We start from the raw sequence: 21,084 nt of genomic DNA, 5'->3' as shown, positions 1-21,084 counted from the left end.
GACTATTTAGAAGAAAAGGGCAATTTTTCCCAATATCCAGGGCAGCCATTATAATGTGATGCACCAAATTAAAACATAATGGTGAGAAATAAGAATACTAAGCCATGAAGCCACATACCTTATATATAAAATTAATTGGTCTGTTTGTCTGGTATGCGTTCGGACACCCCCGCACTAATTGGGGTGAAACCAACGCGAGGTGGTCCAGTTGGATCTGGCTAGGTTTTAGGGGGGTGGTTAGGGTCCCGGTCTGACCTCCCATTGGTGTAAGCTGGGCAGAACTTTGACCCGGGGTGCCTATTCTGAGCTGTCCACTGGATGGATTTGGACGACATCACTTATACTTGACAAAAACTTCAGAGCTGTAAAATTGGATCCCAGAAGACATACTAGGGGCTTGAGGTCCTGGTCAGACCTCCTGTTGGTGTACGCACAGCAGAACTTCGAGCCGGGGACAGTGGACAGAACTTCGACCCGGGGAGCCTATTCTGGGCCTTCCACTATATGCATTTGGATGAAAACTTTACAGAGGTGTAGCAATTGGCCTGGGATGCCTAATGGAGTGGTTGGGGTCCTGGTCGGACCTCACGGCAGAGTGTGCCGGGCACAACTTTGTCCAGGGAGCCTGTCCTGGGCCTTCCACTGGATGGATTTGGACATCATATAATTTGGATGAAAACTTCAGAGTGGTAACATTGGATCCCAGAAGACATACTAGGGGTTTGAGGTCCAGGTCAGACCTCCCATTGATGTACGCTGGGCAGAACTTTGACACGGGGAGCCTGTTCTGGGCCTTCCTCCAGATGGATTTGGACAACATCACATAATAAAACTTAACTTGAAGATTTAAATCCGGGCAATGCCGGGTACTTCACCTAGTATACTGCATATAAAATAGGCCTATTTATAGAGGCTGCATGGAGAATATATGTCTCCCAAACTGAAAACCATAAAAGGATAGAAGATCTCAGCTGATAGTGACTTGGAAACACATGAATAGACATCCAACCTGCTGCTTTACACAGAGTTATATTGCAGACACCTGAGCCTCCTTTGCCCAAGATATTGCTACCATTTTAGTAACGCGAGACCATAGTACCTATTGGTACCACTTTCCAATTCTTCTTATAATTACGTAAGATTACCCCCCTTAACCATCATAGAACAGCTTGCTTCCAAGATCCCATCAAAGTACAATCAACCTTTTCATATTCCTCAAAGCTTCTGCTCTGGACAAATACATAATTTAGCTATATCCTGATCTGGAGAACGCAATTTATTTCTCTCTCATTCACTGGCTGTGGATTAAAGAAAGGTAATATAATCTCCTTATTAATGTGAATAGAGGACATGACTACTGGTAAAATGCAGATTTATTTTCAGTTACATTTACCATTGCGCTTGCAACTCAACAACTCTTATTCCAGAAGTAACATGCAGAGTTCAACAAGTAAATTTAATTTCTAAAACTAATAAAAATAATAATTGGATTTATATTAGGTTCAAAGAAAAGACTAACGATAAAAGATGATCAGTTGCTGTTTAAGTTCCATAAGTAGATAAAAAGCCTATAACATGAAACAAATCAGTAGCTATAAGGTCTCCAAAATAGATGTTGAAGTATTGCAAGTCAACACCAGATGAGGACAGTAAAAATGGCTTCAGTAATAAATAGAAATGTTTACACTATTATTAGTTTTCACAGTAGAATAAGCCTATTACTTTATTTCTGATTATCCAGAAGTGAAAAGTGGTCCCCTAATAATTAGGGCTTACATGGAGAAGTATCCTTAGGATGTTTTTGGCTCAGATGGTCTTAATGTAGCTGGTCATTCCCCAGTTACAAGAAAAGCCAAGTCCCTGTAGATCCACAGAAGAAAATAAAAGGTAATGTCTACATTCCCTTCGTGGAGAGGACCCAGTCATAATCAGCTACTGTCCAACGTTCCCTACCATCCAAGTGGGCATAGAGGGGGGGAGTATAATCTTGTGGCAAGCACAGTGAGCCACCAAGCTCGAAGCGGGGCAAGGGGACAACTCTCTTCTTTAGGTGATGTTAATGAGCATGGAACTGCACTTCCGCCCTCACTCACGTCACTTCCAGGTCCCTAGCACGAAGGGGAAATAAGCTCTACCGAAAATAAAACACTACCTTCCTGTACTAGTTAAAGACAAGAAAATACACAAAGGAAGAGAAGCTCCTACATATATAATGATGGGGCATATTTAATAACTGTCTCTACCTATCTGATATAGAGCTTAACCCATTGTAATGGCTGCCATTGGAGATCCTTAGGCTACATGTACAAGAATGTAAGCATTACATTTATATACACGTTTAATATGTATTTGGATTCATTTATTAAAGTGTCCATAAAAAAAAACCCAGGAAGTTATTTTGTTAACCCAAGTGTATGATAGAAAGCATGTATGTTAGAAATGTCCTAACTATGCATATGCGCTGGGCACTAGGACCCAGAGTCTGCAGAGAAGACCTGACCTTCAACCTGATGTACTCTTGCAGATGTGACTGCAGCCATTTAAGTACCATAGTTGCCAAGTAAGCTTATAACAAGCGGAATTGGGCATGCTTTTTTTGCAAGTAGCTTGTTGCTTGTTTTTGGGCTTTTTGTTGTGTGTTTTGCCTGGAGGTAAGTAAATGTGTGCGTTTTTCACTGGTAGAGACAGAGAGGGGGGGGAGGGGGGTTGTGTCTGGGGAATAGAGGGCAGTAGCCAGTGGACAGGGTGAAGTTGGAGGGTGCAGGCAAGAAGGAGAGGTAAACTAGATGATAGAAATGAGGCAGGTACATGGGGCAGAGTTAAAATAACTAAGGCAATTAAAAAGAGGGGATAATGGAGTTAGACAGGTGACAGGAAGGATTGGGGTAAAGAAGAGGGGTGAGGGAAATGTGGAGAAGAAGAGTCAGGTAAAGGAAAGATGGGTAAACACTAGACGATATGTCGCCTGATCCTGCTGATTGGGCCGACATATTGTCCACATCGGCCAGTGTGTACCCACTAAGCGTGACCCTGCGCACTTCCACGGGTCGTCCATCAGGGTCATTCCGTCGGCCGATGGAACGACCCAGATGCCGACATAGTGGATGGAGCCGGTGCCCGACATATCGGACGTTTGGTCACCACATCGTGCAGTATGTATCGACTGCCAGATATATATTGCGTGGTCAGGAGTCGCATCGCTCCATACACACATCGGCAAGTGTGTAACCAGCTGAAGACTGGGAAGGGAATGAGGTATGAAAAGAGGGATGAGGTAAAAATATGGAGGCTGATGTAGAGGGAGAAAAGCAATATAGGTAGATAAGGCTGTGTATACACTAAAATATTTAGGTTAGAGAAGAGGGGGAATAAAGGAAGTTAGGCAGGTAGAGAGTGTGGACAAAGACACCCCCATAAATTGGGCTTTTTTGGATAGGTTTGAGCTGGTTTTTCACTTATAGGTTGCTTGTTTTCCATTTCAGAGTTGGCAACACTGTTTAGTACTCTGTGTAGAATGACATGGTGGGAGACAGAAGTCTCCTGCTTAGCTCCATGTGAGAGAGACCTGATTAATACCGGATTTAAAGCTGTTCCAGCATCATGCACCACTTCCTGCAAGCAGCATACACTTACCTGGCTGGTGACCTGTACAGGCTCCATTACCTGTGCACATGTAACGGAGTACGGCTGTATCAGTTTTCTTTCAATAAACTAACAACACTGCTTAAGTACCTGGGCTGTTCATATTGTGAGTCATCCACTGGTGTGTGCCTATATACTCTGCAAAATCAACACCTGCACACAAATTATTTCCAACAGGCTATGGGCCCAGGCACACAGGTGTAAAGTACCCAGACGTACAGGCTATTAGAGATGCCCAGAGCAGCATAAAGACGCAATCATCATCTTGCTGTTGATACACAAGTCATCGGCATCCTCTGCACGATGAAGAATGGTTATATAATTATTTAGCCTCCTACAGGGCTGCAATAACAATAAGGCAGTTAGAGCTGCAGCTCCAGGCCACCCATGAAAATAGGCCCCACCACCAAGGAGGATCTGTTGGAGGCAGGAAATAAAAAATCCTGTCACCACCAGCAGCCGACTGAAAGCCATACCATGGCCTTCTGCCCCTGTACCCTCCCAGTCTTATACTCCTCCACTCCAAGTCCAGCGCTGTTTGTTTGTAGCCGGTGGGGAAGAAATCATGACGTCATAGGGCGGAATTCAATTGTTTTCGCGGACTGCATCTCCCGTCTAAAGTGACAGGAGATCGCGGGCCGCTATGCAATTGTCCAAGATTTTTGTGCCTATCACGCCCATAGAGGTCAGGTTTAGCCGCGTAAAGCAGCTAAACCCGACCAAAGTGCTGGGCGCGATCGCGAAAAGTGATGTTTGGGCGCCCAAACATGTCACTTTCTGCACATTTCAGCTCTCATCCCCCAGGGGTTGCGAGCTGAAATGTAGCGCTGGCAGCTGATCGTGCCCGACAGGAGCAAGAATTGAATAGCTCCTTCGGGCACGATAGGGGCTGGAAAAAATTGAATTCCGCCCATAATGTTTCCTCCTGAAGTCAGTGAAGACTACAGGAACCTGGGGAGCTACGTAGAAGGGCGCCTGTCACCCAGCCATCCCAGAGAGTAATGCTGGGTACACACTGACAGATACATTGGCCGATTAATTGATCGGCCAATATATCTGCTGCACGTCAGCCAGTGTGTACCCGCGATATGCCTGAACGTCGTCGTTCACCGACATATCGCATTTGCTGTGCTGCACAGCCGATGGACAGATATTTCTGCAGACATATCTGTCCATCGGTAAGTGAGTACGACGCACAGTGGCAGCCGCGAGGAGGGGGGCAGGACACGCCCCCCCACCCATCGGTAAGGGGGACGATGGACCCGACCATCGGTAAGGGGGGCAGGACACGCCCCTGCCTATCGGTAAGTGTGTACGGACCGCCTGTACACACAGTGGCAGCCGCGAGGAGGAGGGCAGGACACGCCCCCCCCTGAGGGCACAAGCAGATGATGGCCGTTCAGGGGTATAAACGACCATCATCTGCAGATCACTCGAATTCCAAAAATAAATAATTTTCGGAATTTGATGAATAGCCTAATTTCTACATCCCCATATTAATGTGGGCATGTGGAAATAACGCAGACGGACTTAACCAGGAGATATCAGTGATATCTCCTGTGTTAATGAATACTAAAAAAAAAAAATGTAATTAAGGAAAATGTCCTTAAACAGTTATTTTAATGTTGATGAATAGGCCCCTACGGCTCTTTACAAACAGCCCTTGAGCAGTCAATGTGGGATAATTAAATTGCCAGGTCACTTTTTTATTTTTTGCTGGCGCAATACAGGCCCCAGAAACTCCTGCCATGACAAAACTGAGCATACCTATGGCCAACATATTCACTATGCATCAGACCCACACACCATAGTATAGCTGGCACTAGTGTGTGTGGTATAAGCTCCCATGGGGCAGGAACTAAAGTGAACTGTAGATCACGCTGTGTACAGTGCTATGTAATATGGTGGTGCTGTGGTACACACCCAAGTACACAAGCAGGTTATATACTGTACATATAGAATATATGGGGCCAGTTACATCACAAACTTGGTCTAGCATGTGCTACTGTATGTGTGATGCGTGTCCAGTATCAGCGGATCCCTGGATACAGTGCCCATATATAGGTAAGTAGGCCAGGCTGCAGCAGCCACTACATGACCCGAGGCGGGATTGGCAAACACTAACAGGAAAGGACAGTACAGGTAAAGGTTCTGCAATCCAGCGTCCATACACAGCAATGTACAGCATCATCACAAACATGCCCATGACAACTCACTGTTGCGCAGTCGCAGGCAGCGCTGTGTGCACAAACGGCACCATATACTGTTGCTCCAGCAGCTGTAATACACTCTTGTTCAAATAGAGCGCGGCCGTGCGATCTCGCACTGCGCATGCGTAAAGGTTTGCAGCCCGCCTGATGGTGTGTGATTGGCTGAGGGCGCACCAGCCAATAAGAACAGGATATGTCATTTGGAACGCAAACTATGCCGGCTTGCTTGACAGGTCAGGATTGCGCATGCGCCGCGGCGCTCGGTACGCACGTTTTCTTGTGTGTTTAATTGTGTTGTCTGCTGTGTGTTATTATCAGAGCTATTTCACACACTCCGGTTCTGGCCGGCCAGGCAAGAACCGGGTGGTAGCTGGCCGGGGTTTTTCATGCTCTCTGTGCCTTTCACAAGCAGCGGCTTTGAGCCGCTTTTATTTATTATTTATTTATTTATTTATTTTCCCCTATTGGGCAGAAGCCAGTGTGTGTGAAAGGAAACATTGTTTCCTTCACACTACTGGCGTGCAGGGACGGTACGGCACTGTCCTGCATAGTAGTTTTTTCCGGCTATATCACGGCGACCGTGCTGTGACCGTGTCGTGTGAAAGGAGCCTGTCCTTTCCCTGGAGTACTATATATCACAGCGGGTTAAATACCAGGCGGCTTTTTACCGCCCTGTTAAAACCGGCATGTGTGAAATAGCTCTCAGTGTGTATGTCTAGACTGAGAGATGGAGTGCAGGGCAGCCGACTTGTAGTTGTAGAGGCTCGATGGTAGTAACTCAGACTCTCCAACATGACCAGTTCCATTAGGTACAAAATGCTGTGCTCCTGGACTTCCTTCTTAATTTATGATTGCGCCACCTGTGTAGAAACACCCTTCTCATCAACAAACTAGTTCAGCACAGGTGGTTGCAATCAAAACTTAAGGACCCCATACATCAGCAATCTGAAAACCATAATTGAACAATTTGAAGAATTATTGCCCAAGTTTAGGATTTCCCAATCTAGCAATCTGCGCACATACATTACAGATCTTTTTCAGTGATTTGCATATCGGTTGCAGAAAACACAGATCGGACAATCTTGAAAGGCCCATCATTTTACTGGTAATGGTCTGCAAATCTGCTGATCATGGCCATACACTAGCAATCTACAGCCCCAATCCATCTGTGAAATCCAACATGTTGGACAATCAGATTTAACAATTCCAATCACGTTTTGGTTGCAATCTGTGATCTGTAAAGCCCATACATTGCAGATTTTTATACACAATCGATTGCAGAATTGCCACAATTGATTATCTGATGTATGGGGGCCTTCAGGTGGGAAGTCCACGAGCAAAACATTTTGTATCTGATGGAAGGGGTCATGCTGGAGGGTAGGGTAACGGATGACGTCAGGGTACAAATACTGAAGGGGATCTATCCACTACTGTAGAGGGGGCTCTGTTTGGTTTGTAATATATAGAATTTTTCCAACTCCACCAGTGCCATCTCCCACCCACTCCACTCCTGGCTGTCCTGTAATTTATGTGATGGCAGCTGCAGGGGCGTTTCTAGATAGGAGGGGGCCCCTCCTCTCTCTCCGGTGGCTGGCAGCGCACTGAGCTGTGCGCGGCCAGCGCCGGAGTTATAGACTCTGGGCATTATAGTGCCCAGAGTCTATAGAGTATACGCAGGTCACCGGAAAAATGGCCGCAGCGACCATATTCCCTGTACTGTGCAAACGATGGGAAAATGGCCGCGGTGGCCATTTTAAAGTAGTTTTTACAGCGCCGGACCCCCGCCGACGTGGGACTCGGGAGAGGTAAGTAATATTATGGGTGCGGGGCCCCCCTGGACCCAGGGGCCCGTGTGCCACGCACTCATTACAGATACGCCCCTGGGCGCCTTTGTGGAGTGTATCCATGTGGTATGGGAAGAGGCCTGGGACATGCAGTCAGGCTCTCAACATACAAAACAAGAAAAGGAGCTACAATTCGTATTGGTCTAATGTAGAGGAAGAATCTGTTATATATGGTATCTTGTTTGTTTGTTCATAGACAACAATAGTAAAGATCAATGATGGGTAGAGAGGGAAAGAGTTGTCTGTAATTGATGCACAGGATTAAAATATAACTTTTATTAGTCTTTAAAATATGTATATCAATGATACAGTCCATGAAATATTAAAAGAAAGAAATTAAAGTGTGATCTGAGTAAGAAAAAGTGTAATTAAAAAATTAATTACACTTTTTCTTAGATCACACTTTAATATTTCATGGACTGTATCATTGATATACATATTTTAAAGACTAATAAAAGTTATATTTTAATTCTGTGCATCAATTACAGACAATTCTTCCCTCTCTACCCATCATTGATCAGGCTCGCAACATACTGCACATGTGAAGGACAGACACCATAGAAAATTATGGGCCTGATTCAGAGCCGCTCGTAATTGGCCGCTCGTTCGCTCCGAGCGATGTTTGCCCAACTGCGCATGTGTACGGATTGTTATACGCATGCGCGAACCAGTCAATGCGGTCGAAATTCATGTGCTCACAAAATAGCGAATGCCTGATAATTTGAGTGACAGAAAGAGGCGTATGTGGGTGGTAACAGGGGAAGGTGCTTGAAAACAGGTAGTGGAGATCCGATCACAGGCGTGCTTAAAGGTCAAAACGGGTGTTTTATGGGGGTGCATAATTAAAACAGCAGCGTCATTGAGCACGTCACTGGGTTATTTTATAGCCAGAACTGCTCGCAAAATTGTGGTAGCAAAAACCAACCACAAGAATAGCGAGCAGCTCATACCCTGGTCGATGTACTCGATTAATCTAATAAATAGCAGACATGACGTAAGATGCGAGCGGCCAGGGGGCGTAGTTTCTCAAAAAACGACCGCAAGTTTTGTTCGCTCGTTCAGACCTAGAGGCGTGAACAGACCGCAAAGAGCGAACGGTTCATTTGAATAGCCACCCCTTTTTTTTGAACGAACGACTGCAAATAGCGACCGGCTCTGAATCAGGCCCTATGTTTTAATGTTGCAAGATTAAGTTATTCGAATATTCAACACATTTATATCCCACAAACAGAGTATCTCTCATACCAGTGGAGATGCACACAGCAGAGTTAAGGCGCACACCACTTGTTAGGAAGTGAAATGTATTAATCCCAGGAAATTTTAGGACAATGTCAGATGCAATTGGCTGTTTTATTGATATCCATTTTACACCACAGCAAAAACCTGTTTTTGCAAGGTCTACCCGGGTCGCAGCTCAGTGTAAAAAAAAAAAAAGTGACCCGGCAATCCAACCCAGGTAGCTACCAGGGTGGGACCCAGGATGAACCTGGGTAATGTTGCAGTGTAAACGGCGCAACCCGGGTTATCCGACCTGGGTCATGCCTAAATGAGCTGATTGGTGGTTGTGGAGCAGTCACCTCCCACTTTTTATGATCTCACAAGTTTAGCAGGGCAGACCCAGATTCAGTGTGAACGGGGCTGACCTGAGAATAACCCAGATCGATGGTGCTGTGTAAAAGGTGTTTGTCCTGGGTTGGAACCATGTCTGAAAACCCAGGTCGGACCCGAGTTTTTGGTGTGAAAAAGGTATAAGTCTGCGCATGCATCCTAATGGTCACCACAGAAAGCTGCATAACAAATTTAGCCACCGAGAGAGGCAATTTCAGTGGTTGTTCCTGAGTGATAACAGGGCGGTGGCTAGCCAGACATGGGCGTGTCACATTCAGTGACTGCTGCTTTTGCCGCAATTGTACTGATTTCGGTGGCCATGTTCAGACGGACATTCTGCAGCCTCCATTGGGCTGGTGTAATGTGTGATAGATGGTGCGTTTTCTCTGTATGAATCCCATCGGCTGCTGCATTAGCACTGCAGATAAAAAACGCATTCGCTGTTTTAGTGTCTACCCTTGAGTCAGGCCCAGCCTTTTTAATCTTGTCCTTTAATTCACACCAGACCACTCAGCAAAGACTACTAACTAAGGTCCTGGGTAATGGTGCAGTGTATATATTTCGCAAGATTGGGTTAAGGGGTGCCATCTCCGAGCATAGACGGTGGCACTTTGCACATAGCAGCCATTCAGAAGCACATCAGTCCAGGACCTTGATACAAGTATCCGCAGCTAGTTTTATTTATTGAGTACAAAATAAACAAAATCATTAACATAAATCCTAGCATATCAGACTCTAACTAACTTAATGGATTTCCTTCGCCAGTGTCCAGGTCCAAGCCACCAAAACACAACCAGCACTGCACTTACATTTTTAAGCAGTAACAGTGTCTCTCAATAGGCATCTGACCTCCTCGGGCAGTAAAAGACTAATGCACCCTTTATCAGCCTTTCACAGGTGGTCTGGCAATCAAGGCTACTAATCACTTTATATATATATATATATATATATATATATATATATATATATATATTGTTTACACTCACCTCTTTGGTGCAATGATAATGAGGTATTGGCATTTGCTAAGAAAATGTGTTCAAAGTAATCAAAACACATAGGTCCAGTCCACCCAACGACCGTTTCAACCACTAACCGGTGGTTTCATCAGAGGCAGCCTACAGCGTAACTCCAGCAAAGATGTTGATCACGTTGTCATCATCAGATATTAATATTCCAAATTCAAATATTCCTTCAGTGTTTTTGAGATTTCCAGGTTAAATATTCCATCTGGTAGTTGTTTGTTCTTTATCAATTGCCATATATCTCATCTGCACAGATGAGTCAACTCACACTGAATTGTGCTTCTTGTTGGTTTGGAGAGTCTTGCCAGTTGGGAAGGATATAACTTGTCCATGTCTTGAAATTTATAAAAAAAAAATAACAAAAATGTGGAACAAAATGTTGGCACATTAAATTCAGTGCTAGTGACATAGGGCCTGATTCAGCAAGAGCTAAGACGCACGCAGTCAGCCGATTTTTGCGCTCTGCATATGCATCGCAGTGCGCATGCGTGAACTAGCCACTGTGATCGGAAATGAGAGCGCAGTGTATAAGCAGACGAATGGCAAAGTGATTGACAGGAAGTACCGTTTGTGGGTGGTGCGGGGGGGGGTCTTCGGGCGTGCCAGTGCATTGCAACGGCATTACAGAGGCGTGCATAAATTAGTCACTGCAGTACCATACGCAGCCTGAGGCCTCACAGCATACGCTGATGTTAGCTTTCCTGAGTGAGGTCTGGCCTGCCTTAACTGTGCGTTAGGGTCCGATGTTACTGATTGTTTCGATATGTTGCCCAAGTATACGGATATGAGTAAGGGGAAGTGGGCGTCCTTATGTTAGGCTGTGATCGCAATGTGATTGCAAACATTTGCATTTCCCCGCTGATATTAGCAACTGCGTAGCGTGCGTATTAGCAGAATAGTGATCCTTGCTGAATCAGGCCCATAGTGTCAACAGAGCTGTATAAAATTTTGTCCATGGAGTATCTACTAAAGTGCCATGGACTTCTTATAATGTGCTAAATTTCCATCCACTATGTGTCACGCCCTAGGTTAGGAGTTGGTAGGAACAGGCATGGGAGGCTGAAGAGGAGTAATATGAACTGTAGATGATGATGGGCCCGAAGGCGAGGACAGTAAAGTAAATGTCTATATTGAGCAGCAGGTCGTAATGGAAACTGGATATATAATACTGAAGAGATGGGCAGAATCGGATTGGGACCGATGATGCTGGATTGAGAGATGGATTTGTTTGAGACCAATATTGTTAAATTGAAGAACTTGATTGGTTTGAGACCGATGTTGATGAATTGAAGAACTTGATTGGTTTGAGACCGATGTTGATGAATTGAAGAACTTGATTGGTTTGAGAACGATATTAATGAATTGAAGAACTTGATCAGCTTGAGACTGATGTTAATGAATTGAAGAACCTGATAAGCTTGAGACCGATGTTGATGAATTGAAGAACTTATTCAGTTTGAGACCAATGTTGATGAATTGAAGAACTTGATTGGTTTGAGACCGATGTTGATGAATTGAAGAACTTGATTGGTTTGAGACCGATGTTGATGAATTGAAGAACTTGATTGGTTTGAGAACGATGTTAATGAATTGAAGAACTTGATCAGCTTGAGACCGATGTTAATGAATTGAAGAACCTGATAAGCTTGAGACCGATGTTGATGAATTGAAGAACTTGATCGGTTGAGACAGATGTTGATGAATTGCAGTACGGGATAGGGTTGGGAACAATGATGATCATTTGCAGTACTGGATCGGTTTGGGACCGATGGTGATGAATTGCAGTACTCGATCAGTTTGGGACTGATGGGGTATGAGTTGCAGTATTGGGTCAGTTTGGAACCGATGATGATGAATTGCAGTACTGGATCGGTTTGGGACCAATGGTTTGATGGAAGTATCGGATGGGACCAATGGTTGGAGGTATCAGGTCTCTGTAGTAAAACTAAATTGATATTTACAAATTCCTCGAAAGGAGAAAGAAAGTCCTATGTAGGCGCACACAAAATAATTGAATAAACTAAAATATAACCTTTATTAAATTTACTAAAACCTTGTTATAGTGAAATATTTATTAAAATGAAAAATACCGAAAGATTGTGAAAAAAGAATTGAAATTTGTGAATAAAATTAGCTGACACTTAAGGGCAATTGCTATCCTCTAAATAAAGTTTACTGTATTCTGTATTGAGTGTTCATGACTCTTCTTGATGCATATGTAGTCGGTTTAATAGACAGAGAGACAATAAATAAATATTTAATGACAAGTGATCCCAGCGGTATTGGACCTAGGTAAGTGCACTATATTGCTGTAGAAGCATGATAAAATATTCACTGATGGATTTTCGATACTGTAATATATTGTATTAAATATCAATCTTCATAGGTCAATCAATTGTTTAGTTACTCACTATAGGTGTCACAATAATTGTGGCTAAGGAATATACAGGGATACAACTAATTTTTAATTTATGAATGGATACAGTGTGTGAAATGCAAGGCGTGATAATCTGAGCATGCTATTATTCATACTTACCTAGGTCCAATACCGCTGGGATTACTTGTCATTAAATATTTATTTATTGTCTCTCTGTCTATTAAACCGACTACATATGCATCAAGAAGAGTCATGAACACTCAATACAGAATACAGTAAACTTTATTTAGAGGATAGCAATTGCCCTTAAGTGTCAGCTGATTTTATTCACAAATTTCAATTCTTTTTTCACAATCTTTCGGTATTTTTATTTTAATAAATATTTCACTATAACAAGGTTTTAGTAAATTTAATAAAGGTTATATTTTAGTTTATTCAATTATTTTGTGTGCGCCTACATAGGACTTTCTTTCTCCTTTCGAGGAATTTGTAAATATCAATTTGGTTCTTGTCCTTGGCAGCACCCCCAATAATAGATTTAATACTAGCAGTACTATAAATGGGGTCTCTCTGTTAATAATTCTTTTTTGTGCAGTGGTTTTTCCCTTCTCTCCCCCTTCCCTTGATATACAATCTGTAGTAAAACTAGACTGCAATGTTAGATGGAATAGGAGACTTGATAACCAGACTTGGAACTGGTATTTGACGGACTGGAATCGTTAAGAAACAGAGAGCCTGATTCAGACCTGCTCGTGAGCGCTCGCAAGCGGGTCGATGTTGCCCAAGTGCGCATGCGCACGATGGAGGCGGCTCCGTCGTGCGCATGCGCGAGACCCGAATAACGACGGCCAAGCCGTCGTTATGGATCTCGCACCAAAGGGGGCGTGCTGTCGATGGTGATTGACAGCATGCCCCCTTTGGTGGACGTGCCGGGGGCGTGGCTGCCCAGACGGAGACATTCCCATGGGAACGCCTACCGTCTGGGGCCAGCCCCACTGACATCACTAGTGATGTCAGTGGGAGTGCTTTTGGTTCTGATAGAGCCAAAAGCACTCCAGGGCTTGCGGCAGCGAGACCCTACCGCAAGGGTCTCGTCGCAAGCCCGATGGTCGCGATGGTCTTGACCATCGAGACCATCATTTTGGCCACTCGCTATAGCTGTGGGTGGTCACCCACAGCTATGCGAGCGGCCAGGAGGCCGCTCCAAAAAGGAGGAGGGACGGCCCTGATTCAGAGCGAGCGCTCTGTCAGAGCATCCGGCTCTGAATCAGGGCCAGAGTACCTGGGAGCTCTGGGGGTCATTCAGACCCGCTCATGTGCGGCAGTGCGTTTGCAAGCGGGTCGATGTTCCCCCACTGCGCATGCGCACGACGGAGGGAGCTCCGTCGTGCGCATGCGCGAGACCCGGCGAGCGACGGGCTCTCCATCGCTCCGGGTCTCGCACCAAAGGGGGCGTGCTGTCGATGTTGATTGACAGCAAGCCCCCTTTGGAGGGCGTGCCGGGGGCGTGCCTGCCAGACGGAGGCGTTCCCATGGGAACGCCTACCGTCTGAAGCCGGCCCCACTGACATCACTAGTGATGTCAGTGGGAGTGATTTTGGCTCTGATAGAGCCAAAATCACTCCAGGGCTTGCGGCAGCGAGACCCTACCGCAGGGTCTCCGTCGCAAGCCAGATGGTCGCGAAGGTCAAGACCATTGCGACCATCATCATGGACGCTCGCATAAGCTGTGCGTGGTAACCCACAGCTATGTGAGCGTCCATGAGGACGCTCCTAAAACAGGTAGGAGGGCCCTGATTCAGAGCGAGCGCTCTGAATCAGGCCGTCAGCACAGAGCTGTAACTTCAGCAGAAGTGACATTGTACTGTCAACAGAAGCCAGTCAGGAAATGGAATTTATAGGGGAGGATCCTCAGGGATTGGATGCTGCGATCAGCTGTCTGGGAGCAGCACTCTGAATGGAGGAAGAGCGTCAGGTGACAGAGTCCAACATGGCTGCGCCCATACTGTGGTTTAGGAGGGAACTCTGGCGTAGACCTTGTATGCCATCATGCTGGGAAGACAAGCTGTTAGCAAGGGGCTGCGGAGAGCCATTTCCATGCTCAGTGACAGGACACTGAGCGGACAGGGCAGGAGCAGCACAGAAAGACCTCAGCACCATCCGGGAGTAATGTGCAGACTAGCTCTGTGCTAGTCTGGACAAACACCGGAAAGGTAAGAAAGTGGTATTTAAGGGCCGGAGCGTGACACCGTAACAGTAGCATAGGATTCCCATAGGGGACCCTCTATGTGTTTTTTTTTGTTAGTTATGTTATCAATGTTTCAGGCAAAAAAAATAAGCAGGTTGTTTTCTGTTGGTTATAAATTTCCAAAAAGTTAGTGCCCATTTTTGCACTCCCCATACAGCTGGGAATGTCAACTTGGTACTTCCACATAAGTGATACTAATGGTTCCACAACTGCTCAAGGAAGAATGTTTTTTTTTATTATCAGATATTTAAAAAAAAAAGGATAGAAGGGGTCATGTAAAAAACTGCACTAGACATGAAAAGTAATCTTTCATCAGCCGCCAATCTCAGCGGGACCTCCCTGCCCCTCTGCACTCATGGCTCCTCCCCCCAGTGTGTGCAAATCACTGCTGGTCACCAGGATCGTCAACAGAAATCTTGTGGCCCAGGACACCCATGTTTTGGGGGCCCCCATTCCTCCTCGGTAGGTAAAGGCCGGTTGGCCATTGGCTCATCCCTCCTTTCTCTCTCCAGCCTCACCCCGCCTGTGTTGCTCCAGCCACAACACCCCTCTCTCCAGTGTTTTCTTTGCCTGTGTTGCTCCAGCCTCATTCTCAGCTATGTCTCTCCAGCACCATCCCTACCGTGTTGCTCCAGGACCATCCCTGTACCTCCAGACTCACCCCAATATGTCTCTCTAGCCTCACCCCCATGTCTCTCCATCTCCAGCCATCCAATAATCTCCCCTCTCAGACTCATCCCCTCCACTATGACTCTCAGCCTCATCCTCTCCTGTGTCTCTCAGTTTTATCCCCTCCCTGTGTCTCTTAGCTTCCTCCCCTTCCATGTCTCTCAGCCACAACCACCATCACCACCTGACTCTCAGCCTCATCCTTCCAGTGTATCCACCTCATCATTCCCTTGTGTCTCTCAGCTTCACTCCCCACCCCATGTCTCTCAGTCTTAGTCCCCTTGTGTCATTCAGCATTATCCCCCTTGTCTCTCAGCCCCATCCTCCTGTGTCTCGGGCAACATCCCCTTGTGTTTCCCCAGACCTGTGTCTTCAGCTCCATCCCCACCCTGTCACTTTATCTTCAGCCCCCCCCCAACCCCTGACTGTGTCTCTCCAACCCAGTTTAGCCCACATTTACCTCTTGCTGGCTGCTACTCCTCTTCACGGTTGGCTCGGCTCCTCTGTCCTCTCCGATCCAGCGGCATGACATCATTACATCACACACTCTTTACCAGTACAAGAGAAAACTATTATTCTGGCCACCAGGCTTTTCTTTCTGCCTATAACCCTGCTGAATACAGCAGCGACATAGGGTAGGCAAGGGGAGCACATGAACTGAACTCCAGAGATTCCCAGTTTCCACCTTGTACCACCCTCTCTGGTTGCAGTGTTCGGCCAGTGATCAGCCGGCAACCCCCACCTGGCGACTGCAAAGAGGAGCAGCCACCAACGAAATGTAATCAAAGCAGCGCACTGCCCTAGTATATACTAGGCGGCTGCAGAAAGGAGCCGTGCTGGAGATATGTAAATCCATCAGCCCCTCAGGGCCTGATTCAGAGATGTACTAAGGCATTCACAGCCGCAATCCTGTATGCAGCTGCTGTGTGAAAATATGCTGCAAGTTTAGCCACCTGGGAATGTATTGAGATGCCCACTGGCGGGTCTCAGATCCAAGCAAGTGTGTACAAATACAGCGATGGTCGCAGATCCTTCTATAGTGGACCATCACTACTCCCTGCTCATTCTCCTTGACCTCTCTGCTGCTTTTGACACTGTGGACCACCCTCTACTGCTGCATATCCTTCACTCCCTTGGTCTACGTGACACTGCTCCCTCCTGGCTGTCCTCCTACCTCTCTGACCGTTCCTTCTCTGTTTCCTCTCATGGCGACTCCTCCCCCCCCCACAGCCTCTTACAGTAGGTGTTCCCCAAGGTTCTGTTCTTGGACCTCTCCTATTCTCTCTCTATACGTCTTCTCTAGGTAAACTCATCGGCTCTTTTGACCTCCATTATCATCTCTATGCTGATGATACTTACTCAGATCTACCTTTCCTCACCTGATCTTTCCCCCTCTCTACTGACTCGTATCTCTAACTTTCTCTCTACTATCTCTTCCTGGATGTCCCAGCGATTTCTCAAACTTAATATGTCTAAGACTGAGCTGATAGTCTTCCCACCCTCCCACATAACATCATGTCCCACTATTTCTTTATTAATAGATGGCATTACTATCTCATCTAGTCCCAAAGTGCGTTGTCTTGGAACCATCCTGGACTCTTCCCTCTCCTTCAAACCACACATTCAGAACCTCTCGCAGTCTTGTCATTTCCATCTCAAGAATATTTCCAAGATCAGACCCTTTCTCACCCAGGATGCTACCAAAACCCTTGTGCATTCACTGGTCATGTCCAGATTGAACTACTGTAACCTCCTCCTAGCTGGCCTCCCCAAATCCCATCTCTCTCCTCTCCAGTCTGTGCTCAATGCTGCTGCTCAGTTCATCTTCCTCTCCAAACGCTCTACATCTGCCTCCCCTCTTTTGCAAGCCCTCCACTGGCTCCCATTCCCTTTCAGAACCCAATTCAAGGCTCTCACACTCACTTACAAAACCCTCACCCATTCCTCTCCCATTTACATCTCTGATCTCATCTCCCTTCACTCTTCTGTCCGCCCTCTTCGTTCACTTAATACACGCCGCCTTTCATGCCAATTATTACTTCCTCCCACTCCTACCTCCAAGATTTTGCCCGTGCTGCACCTCACCTTTGGAACTCCCTCCCTCTCCCTATCAGACTCTGCACCTCTCTACACTTTCAAACGACCTCAAGACCCACTACTTCATTAAAGCCTTCCAGCTCTCATCCTAACTTGCTGCTACATCTTCCTTTCTCCCCGCCCACCCCATTCTGTTTCACTCCTGTTTGTCTTCTCTTCCCTTAAAGAATGTAAGCTCTTTTGAGCAGGGCCCTCTACCCTCTTGTGCTTCTCCCTACTGTAATTTTATTTATCTCTTACTTCCCACTAGGGCAACTAACACCTGGCTGCTTATGCGGGCGTTAAGGTCGCTAATATAGCAATGTTTATCCATGTCCTGTATTGTATTGTATTGTAAGTCAATGGTTACTTTTTTGTCTATGTACTTTGTAAGGCACTGCGGAACACTTGTGGCGCCATATAAATAAATTATAATAATAATAATAATCTGAGTAACCCTATGGTCAAGCAGAATGGCTGCGGGAACTGAGACACTGGTGCTGTTTTCTGCGTACGGATCGCTGTTGTAGGCTGGATGGTTGGGAGGTATGTATTATAATAGGGCAGGATTTATTTATACAGTTCAAGTGTTACATGTATTTGGCATTCATGTATATGTACATTATTTCCAATTTAAGGATAATTTATCACAGCTTTTGTCTGAGATGTCTCAGCAAATACATAAACATGGAGGTAGTGTTCACTCTAGGTCCGGTGGCAGGCAGGGCGCCGGACCTAGAGCAAGGGCACTTCTGCGTGCGCACGAAAAGGGGACGTGGCCAAGGAAAATGGGGTGTGTCTTTATGACACATTCCTTTTTCGGCACTCTTGGGGGCGTGTCCCCGGCACTTACGGACATACCGGGCTGCCCCCTAGTGCAGCGGACATTGTGAATGCGCCCGACATCCATTCACCGGTGGTGACTGCTGCTCTGCCGTTTTCCCCACCCGCGGGACACTGCGGCCCACGGGTGGAGGATAGAACCTGCATGCTGTTTCAGCCTAGAGACAGCCTGAAACAGCCTAGAGGGAACGCTATGTGGGAGGACACCACTGTATCTGGGTGGTTATGGTTTTTTCTTTCCTCTATTCCTCTTTCCTGAATCTATCCTGTCCATCCAACAGCCTAACTCCCCCGCCGGAATAAGCCTTAATTATAGGTGTGTAACCTAAATCCAACTTTCATCCTCTGGAGCTTTAGAAAACTGAACCATCTAGGAAAAGGTGAAAGTTCTGTCACGCAATGGTACTAATCGTGCAGAATTTTGTGTTTTGTTTTCTGGGGATTTTAGAGGAACTTTAAAAGATTATTTATAGGTTATGTCAAAAGATAAAAATTAGGTCCTTTAATACTTGCAGTTGTCCTGTGATATGACCCCATAAATGTACTTATTTTTACTAAATCTTTTACATTTGGGATCCCCCACTTGAGAATCCTTGTGCCTGTCTGTAAACTGCCCCTCCAAGCTGTGTAGCATCATTCTAGATGACTGGGATGCCTATTCTTCAAACAAAGTTTAGTTTATTAGGTAATATTTTACATATTTATGTAACAGTAGAATTCATTAAAAGACTTAACACAGGATATATGACTAATATCTCCTCGTTAAGTCAGACTCCATTAATTTCCACACTCTCCATACATTAGTATGGGGATGTGGAAATTACTGTATTCATCAAACACCACTATAATATTTTCGGTATTTGATGTTGTTAATGAACGCCATCTGTAGACGGCGTTCACCCTCCAAAAGAGCTCACAAGCTGCCTGTGACTGCACGGCAGCTTGTGTAGCAGCGTGCTCCTTCTCCCACCCTCATGTCATCGGATGCCGTCTCCTCCGCCCATAGCTGGAGAAATCTTACCCCCGCCGCTGCTGCCTCAGGATAGAGCCCGGCACAGGGGCTCCTGCTGACCGCTCCCGGCACAGGGGCTCCCGCTGACTTCTCCCGGCCAATGCCAGATTAATGTCCACATAGGCCTGGAGCTGAAATTTATGTAGGGCCTATTGTGTGCTGCTGCAGGGGATGACAAGCGCCGTGGCGGTGTGGCTAGTGATGTGCGAGTGTGGCTAGTGTCCAGGTACAGATCAGCAGCGTGCGTTTCACGAGGACAACACATCGTGTCAGTGGAACGCACAGCCTGCTCCTAGCTATGGCACCCACCCACACTTCTTGTCAGTGGACCACATAAACCAGAAAAGCGCTGATCAGCTGCTGAATGGGACCCCTTGGTACATTTGGGGAAAATTAATTTCTTATTGCCACGAATTGCAGTGATAACATATAGTAATTATTGTGTCTAAAACCTGATAATTAGTACAGGGAAATAAAAATTAGAAATATATGTTGTGATTTTCTGATACTGGTATACAAATTACAGACTAAAGACACCATAACATTCTTAAAAAATAGTCAAATAAAAAATGCAAAAATATAGTTAAATAGGGAAAAGTCCACACACTAAACCACTCCATAGGGTTAGATAGTATTAAGAAGCTCATGTAGAATCCTGGTGGTGAGTTATACGCTTCTCACAGGTCCCAAATGTATATTTAAAGTGCTCTGTAGCTCTATTCCATAGTGAACAGAGGGCCAGATTCAGAGATAGACGCAGTGAGCATTGGATGCAGCAGTGATGCTCAAATATTCTAATACAGCGGGAGACCTCCATATACCATATGACAATGCATACCATATACCGATGCATTCTATTGCTTCGTCCCGGTGGGTAATGCCATCTTTAGATCCCTCCCAGCTCCCCCCGCGGTGCACGCGTCCTTCTGCGCATGCACAGAAGGGCTCTAGAAGGACTTCTGGGTCATAAACCCGGATGTTTCTCTACCACAATGGACGGCTCTTACTGGGAGAGCTGTCCTTTGCGATTTTCTAGGTACATACCCATCTGGACCCGATAATGTGCAGTATGTACGCATCATGGATATGATGCTTAGCGCATCCCACCCAGAGAGAGAGAACCTAGGCGATGCTGGGGACAACAACTAGTATATATATTGTGATACGGACACCTTCTAGATGTCATTCACGTGTAACTTTGGATTTAAGAGTATGCTTTATTTTTCAAAATGGCAGACAATTTTCACACAAGTAAAATAATATCTTACTTGAGATCCCCAGCACTAACCTATCATAGTTCAACTGACTATCATGTTGGCCAGCTGGGCCAGCATTGATGACCATACACACAGGAATCACAAAGCTTTTTAAATTCTTCCACAGTTCTATCTTGATGGACAGGTGTCACACCCTTGTTTTCCTCCTTCTGAGTCTGATTACTGTCACTCCCTGGGGTCTGCTAGCTGTCAGAGGATCTCTGTTGGACACATGTGGCTATACGTCATCTGGGTTGAGCTGATGGCATGTGGGCAG

At 45.8% G+C, this 21,084-nt stretch overlaps 1 protein-coding gene across 1 annotated transcript in view; it reads right to left on the bottom strand.

Moving 5' to 3' along the window:
• CENPI (centromere protein I) overlaps positions 1 to 5,984 on the bottom strand; it is a 131,371-nt gene extending 125,387 nt beyond the window's left edge. The window contains exon 1 of the mRNA XM_088466772.1: positions 5,859 to 5,984. The gene's annotated coding sequence lies outside the window, so the exon portion shown is untranslated. The remainder of the gene's footprint in view (positions 1 to 5,858) is intronic.
• Positions 5,985 to 21,084: the final 15,100 nt, after the last annotated feature.

The sequence above is a fragment of the Taudactylus pleione genome, unplaced genomic scaffold (genome assembly GCF_031769625.1).
Source record: "Taudactylus pleione unplaced genomic scaffold, aTauple2 ptg000009l, whole genome shotgun sequence".
Taxonomy (NCBI): domain Eukaryota; kingdom Metazoa; phylum Chordata; class Amphibia; order Anura; family Myobatrachidae; genus Taudactylus; species Taudactylus pleione.
The sequence above is the reverse complement of the archived record's forward strand: the minus strand, read 5'-3'. Positions and strand labels throughout refer to the sequence as shown.